The sequence below is a fragment of the Capricornis sumatraensis genome, chromosome 10 (genome assembly GCF_032405125.1).
Source record: "Capricornis sumatraensis isolate serow.1 chromosome 10, serow.2, whole genome shotgun sequence".
NCBI lineage: Eukaryota > Metazoa > Chordata > Mammalia > Artiodactyla > Bovidae > Capricornis > Capricornis sumatraensis.
The window spans coordinates 99,180,784-99,187,149 of record NC_091078.1 but is presented as its reverse complement, the minus strand read 5'-3'; the positions used below and the strand labels follow the sequence as shown (position 1 = coordinate 99,187,149).

The following is a 6,366-nucleotide window of genomic DNA, read 5'->3' as shown; positions in this document are numbered from 1 at the left end:
TGGCTACTTTTAAGGTTTTCTCTTTGACTCTGTATTTCAGTGGTTGACTAGGGTATTTCCCCTGAGGATACCCACTCCCTGGATATGGTTTTCTTTGTTTTTACCCTGCTTAGGTTCATGAGATTCATGCATCTGTGAGATAGCATTCAACAATTTTGGAAAACTCTCTACTGTTAAATCTTTAGTTCTTCTGCCCCACTTTTTGTTACTCCCCTCCCTTTCTGATATATCACTTACATTTATGTTAGATCATTGATGTTTTCTCACAGTCTTCTGGTACTCTGTTCTTTTTCCTTTTCCTTCTTTTTTAAAAAAATCAAATTGCATGCATTTGTGAGAAATAATACAAACGGATCTTGTACCATTCCCCCAGTGGTAACATCTTGCAGAAGTACTGTAAAATGTCACAACCAGGATAATAATATTAATAGAATCCACTGATCTTATTCAGAGTTCCTCAGTTTTACTTGTTGGACTGGTATGTGTGTGTGCATGTGTTTGGTCGAGTGCAATTTGGTCACAAGGGTAGGTTTATTGTGTGTCCCCCACCGTGATCAAGATACAGAACAGTGAGCATAAGGATTCCTCAGTGGCCTTTTTATAACCACTCTACCCCCTACCACATCACCACCCAATCCCTAGCCCCTGACAAGAACTAATCTGTTCTCCGTGTCTACAATTTTGTCTTTTCAAGAATGTTACATAAATGGAATCATATGGTATGTAACCTCTAGGACTGGCTTTTTTTTTTTCTTTTTGCGCAGCACAATGCCCTTGAACTTCATCCAAGTTTTTGCATTTATCAGTAGTCTGTTCATTTTTATTACTAAGATGCATTCCATGGTGTGTATGCTATCTTTAAGACATCTGAGTTGTTTACAGTTTTTCAGTTCAGACGCTCAGTCGTGTCTGACTCTTTGCGACCCCATGAATCGCAGCACGCCAGGCCTCCCTGTCCATCACCGACTCCCGGTGATGAGTTCACTCAAACTCACGTCCGTCGAGTCGGTGATGCCATCCAGCCATCTCATCCTCTGTTGTCCCCTTCTCCTCCTGCCCCCAATCCCTCCCAGCATCAGGGTCTTTTGCAGTGAGTCAACTCTTCACAGTAGGTGGCCAAAGTATTGGAGTTTCCGCTTCAGCATCAGTCCTTCCAATGAACACCCAGGACTGGTCTCCTTTAGGATGGACTGTTTGGATCTCTTTGCAGTCCAATGGACTCTCAAGAGTCTTCTCCAACACCACAGTTCAAAACCATCAATTCTTCGGTGCTCAGCTTTCTTCACAGTCCAGCTCTCACATCCATACATGACCACTGGAAAAACCATAGCCTTGACCAGACTGACCTTTGTTGGCAAAGTAATGTCTCTGCTTTTGAATATGCTATCTAGGTTGGTCATAACTTTCCTTCCAAGGAGTAAGCGTCTTTTAATTTCATGACTGCAGTCACCATCTGCAGTGATTTGGGAGCCCCCAAAAGTAAAGTCTGACACTGTTTCCACCGTTTCCCCATCTATTTCCCATGAAGTAATGGGACTAGGTGCCATGATCTTCGTTTTCTGAATGGTGAGCTTTAAGCCAACTTTTTCACTCTCCTTTTTCACTTTCATCAAGAGGCTTTTTAGTTCCTCTTCACTTTCTGCCATAAGGGTGGTGTCATCTGCATATCCGAGGTTACTGCTATTTCTCCCGGCAATCTTGATTCCAGCTTGTGCTTCTTCCAGCCCAGCGTTTCTCATGATGTACTCTGCATATAAGTTAAATAAGCAGACTCTATAATAATATACAGTCTCGACATGCTCCTTTTCCTATTTGGAACCAGTCTGTTGTCCCATGTCCAGTTCTAACTATTGCTTCCTGACCTGCATACAGGTTTCTCAAGAGGCAGGTCAGGTGGTCTGATATTCCCATGTCTTTCAGAATTTTCCACAGTTTATTGTGATCCACACAGTCAAAGGCTTTGGCATAGTCAATAAAGCAGAAATAGATGTTTTTCTGGAACTCTTGCTTTTTCCATGATCCAGCAGATGTTGGCAATTTGATCTCTGGTTCCTCTGCCTTTTCTAAAACCAGCTTGAACATCAGAAAGTTCACGGTTCACGTATTGCTGAAGCCTGGCTTGGAGAATTTTGAGCATTACTTTACTAGCATGTGAGATGAGTGCAATTGTGCGGTAGTTTGAGCATTGTTTGGCATTGCCTTTCTTTGAGACTGGAGTGAAAACTGACCTTTTCCAGTCCTGTGGCCAGTTTTTAGCTGTTACCAATAAATCTATGTATGTATAGGCTTTTGTGTAAACATAAGCATTTATTTCTCTGGGCTAAATGCCCAAGACTATAATTCCTGGGTCGTATGAATTATAAATTTACTTGCACGTCTTTGAGTTCACTGATGTGCCTAGTCTGCTGGCAAACTTATATAAGGAATGCTTCATTTCTGATACCATATACTTTAATTCAAATTTTTCCATTTCCTTTTTTAAAATAGGCTTTCAAAAAATAAATAAATAAATAAAATAAAAATAGGCTTTCATTTTTCTATTGCATTAGTCATGTTTTCCTATATTTGTCTATCTTTTTACATAACTTTGAAAATATATTTAAAGTTATTTTAAATGCTTCATCTTTAAAATGTTCCAACACCTGAGTGTCTGTGTGTTTCTGTTATCTGTTTCTTTTCTCTTGGTGGATCACATTTTCCTGCTTCTTCATGTGTCATAACTTTTTTTTTTTTATGCCAGGTGTAGTTATAAAACGCAGTAGAGGATGGGGTGGGTAGCAGTCTTCCCAGAAAGGACTTGCTAAACTCTTCAGACACTCAGTCATAGCTTTGGTAATTTCAGTTCACTTAGTTGCAAGTCTTGAGTGGGTATCAGGCTCCTCCCTCAATGGCCTCTGAACAGGTGGCTAAGGAGATCCGGCAACTCTGGACATCATCCCCAGGTACTCTGCCAGATTTATAAATGACCTTCTCCTTTACCAGGCCAACCACTCTTCAGCTCTGAGGGCTTCCCTCCAGGAAGCCTTCCTGGAGCCTCTTAGCCACGTTAGAGTCCCCCACCACCGCCACACACGCCTTCCTCCATGCCTTTGCCCCATTGCTTTGGAATGACCTGGATTTCTACTCTCTCCTGCCCCCACTCCATTTCCTCAACACATAGGCTCCTTAAGGACAAGGATTGTGTCTCATCCTTCACTGCTGCTGCTGCTGCTAAGTCGCTTCAGTCGTGTCCGACCCTATACCATTTCCTTCTCCATCATCCTTCACTGTTTCCCCTCAACAGACAGTGGTTGTGAATTGGGTCAAAACCGAACACTTACAGAATTATTCTTGAATGAGCAAACAGATGTCTGGACGAGTGTGTTACCACAGGGGTGTAGGGCCATCATGGCACTTAGAACAGGGTTTTGCGCTGGGTCTTCAGTCAGGCCCAGAGCAAAGAGGCCCTTGATCCGTACACCCAGCCCTTCTGAGAGACGCAGCTCTGTCAGGAGGTGGAGAAGGGGAGACAACAAAGGGACCAAGGGCGGGGATGCCAGCACTGACCTTGCTGGGCAGGTTTTGTGGATGGTTGTTCTGGGAGGTGAGGCATATCGGAGCATTCTGTGCCTATCTAGATGGAACTAGGGAATTCCCTGGAGGAAGGAAAGATGTAGGCATTGACTTTCTATGGAGGAGGACTGGATGAGAGTGGGGGTGAGCAGGTCACCCAGAGACGGCCTTCCTGACGTCCTCACGGACCGATGGCACATTGGCACCTGCCCAGTTTCCCTTTGTAAACTTGTTTCCAAGAACGTTTCTATCGGTATATGTGCCAGAGTCACGTGATGAAAATGAGGCTGGACGAGCCACCCATTCTGGGAGAAAACGGTGGTCCCCAAGTCCGAGTGGTGGGTTCCAGAGAGAGGTGATGGATCCCCTGACACTCGACAGAAGCAGTAGCCTCTGGATGATGTCCCAGTGAGATGGCAATGTGCTGTGGGTGGGGGCAGATGATGAGGACCAGCGGGAGAGCTCCAGCTCTGAGAGGGAGTGGGAGCTGGTAGACACTGGAAGGTGGGGTGGTCCCAGCAGAGGGGACAGCCTGTGCAAATGCTCGGTGACAAGAGAGTCCTCAGCATCACTGAGGAACTGAGAGGCGTGAGTGGCAAGGACAGAGTGAGTGAGGGCAGGGGCCCGCGAAGAGGTGGGCGGGAGCCCGCTTAGCCATGTGAAAGATCCTGGTTTTGTTTGAGGCTGATGCTGTGTGCAGTTCCAGAATACTGACGACAGTGGATATTGGCTGAAAAATGAGTGAGCGGGTGAATGAACACATACTATCAAGTAAAGAGATGAGAGGCACACAGACATAAAGATGGAGACCCGCAAGGGACAGTGTGACTTCCGCGGAAGCCAGAGGTGCTGAGAATGTCTCTCCCCAGGGTCCTGGCCTGCTCCTGCTGAGGGCCCCGCCTGTGGCCCTCCACGGGAGACCCGCATCTCAGCCTTCCCAGCTTTTCCTCCCAGGTTCCTCCTTTCTGTGTAGGGAAGAGATGCCCACACGCAGGAGCGGCAGGGCCTCTGAGACCCCAGGCAGTGCTGAGAGAGCTGAGATCCAGGCAAGTTTCTTCTCCAAACACTGCCCTTGAATAAGGCAGCCACACTTGCAGAGGCACTGGCCAGGCTCAGAGGACAGTCAGGGTGCTTTACTGTAAAGGGCAGAAGGGCGGTCCCTCCACCCTCCGCTTTCCTGCCTTTTCCTCTCAATTTGGAGGCCAGAGGTAGCCTGTTTTTCCATATAGACTCCGTCCGAGGTCTGCACACATTTGAAGAAGGAGTGTAGGGTGCATTTCCCTCTAAGGTGACCTACTGCTGCCCAGGAGATGACAACACTTCATCATGGCTTTTCATCCACCCGCTTCTCCCCGTTTGCAAATTCCTTCATGAGCATCACCACCTGGGGTGAGGGTTTAACTGGGAGTGTTTTCACTGAGCTTTATTTAAATTAATTACTTAATTCTGGTTGTGCTGGGTCTTTGTTTCCGAGGGCGGGCTTTCTCTGGTTGCGGTGAGCAGGGGCTACTCTCCGATGTGATGCCGTTGTGATGGCTTCTCTCGTTGGGGAGCCCGGACACTAGGCACGTGGGCTTCAGCAGTTGCAGCCCCTGGGTTCAGTAGTTGTGGCGCACGGGCTTAGTTGCTCCGTGGCGTGTGGAATCTTCCCAGAGCAGGGATTGAACCCATGTCCCATGCATTGGTAAGCAGGTTCCTATCCACTGTACCACCGGGGAAGTCCGTGTTCTCACTGATTTTGAATCCAGAACCCCAGGAAGCCCTAGGGGGTTGCCTCCCTCTCCCAACCGCACCCCACCCAGCTCATGAGCCCAGCCACACCCTCTTTCAGTTCCTGAAGGGTGAGCACTGCCCCGCCACCCGCTGGGTCCAGATGCCCAGCCACCCAGCCACCCTTCCTCTGGTTCTTCCCCTTGGCCTCCAACACAGTCCTGGTTGAGGCATCACCTCCTGGCAGAGTCCCCCCCGAGTGCTCCACTCCTCACCTGTCCCTCATGCCCAATCGCTTGCATAGGAACGTGTTCTTTGCCTTCCCCAGCTCTTTTTACAACTCGTGGTTCTCCATCCATGTGCGACTGTCCCAGGTGTATCTGTCTCCTGTTAGCTGGGGGCTCCACCGGGCCAGGGGCACATCTACTTCATTCCCAAGGCTTCCAGGGCACTGAGCACAGGGCCAGGCACTAACTGGGTGCAAGTGAATAATTGTTGAATGAATGAATGAGCTCTTATTACAACACTTTCACCAATGTGCCTCACTGTGGGACTCTGTGGTATCATTTTCCAGGGCTGCCGTAACAACGGACCACAAACTGCGTGCTTTAAGCTACAAACATCTTTTTTCTCATGGCTCTGGAGACCTGAAGCCCAAAGTCAGGGTTGGCAGCCGGGCCACGCCCCTTCCGAAGGCGCTGCGGGAGAATCTTTGCCTCTCCCTAGTTTCCGGTGGTTGCCCTCAATCTTCTCATTGCTCACTCGCCCTCGGATTGCTCCAGCCTCTGCCTCTGCCTGCTTATGGTCTCTCCTTCCCAGCTTCTGTGTCTCTCTTCTTCTTGTAGGGACACCAGTCACGTTGGATTTAGAGCCCACCCTACTGCGGTTTGATGTCATCTTTTTAAAAATACTTATTTTTTTGGCTGTGCTGGGTCTCAGTTGCGGCTCGAAGGATCTTTGATCTTTGTTGTGGCATGCGAGATCTTTAGCTGTGGCACTTCAACTCTCAGATGTGGCCTGTGGGATCTCGTTCCCTGACCAGGGATCGAACCCTGGCCCCTCAGCATTAGGAGTGCAGAGTCTTAGCCACTGGACCACCAGGGA

At 48.2% G+C, this 6,366-nt stretch overlaps 1 non-coding gene across 1 annotated transcript; it reads right to left on the bottom strand.

The window, feature by feature from the left end:
- Positions 1-6,292: 6,292 nt before the first annotated feature.
- TRNAR-CCU (transfer RNA arginine (anticodon CCU)) lies at positions 6,293-6,366 on the bottom strand. Its single transcript has one exon. It is a non-coding gene; the product is annotated as a tRNA-Arg (tRNA).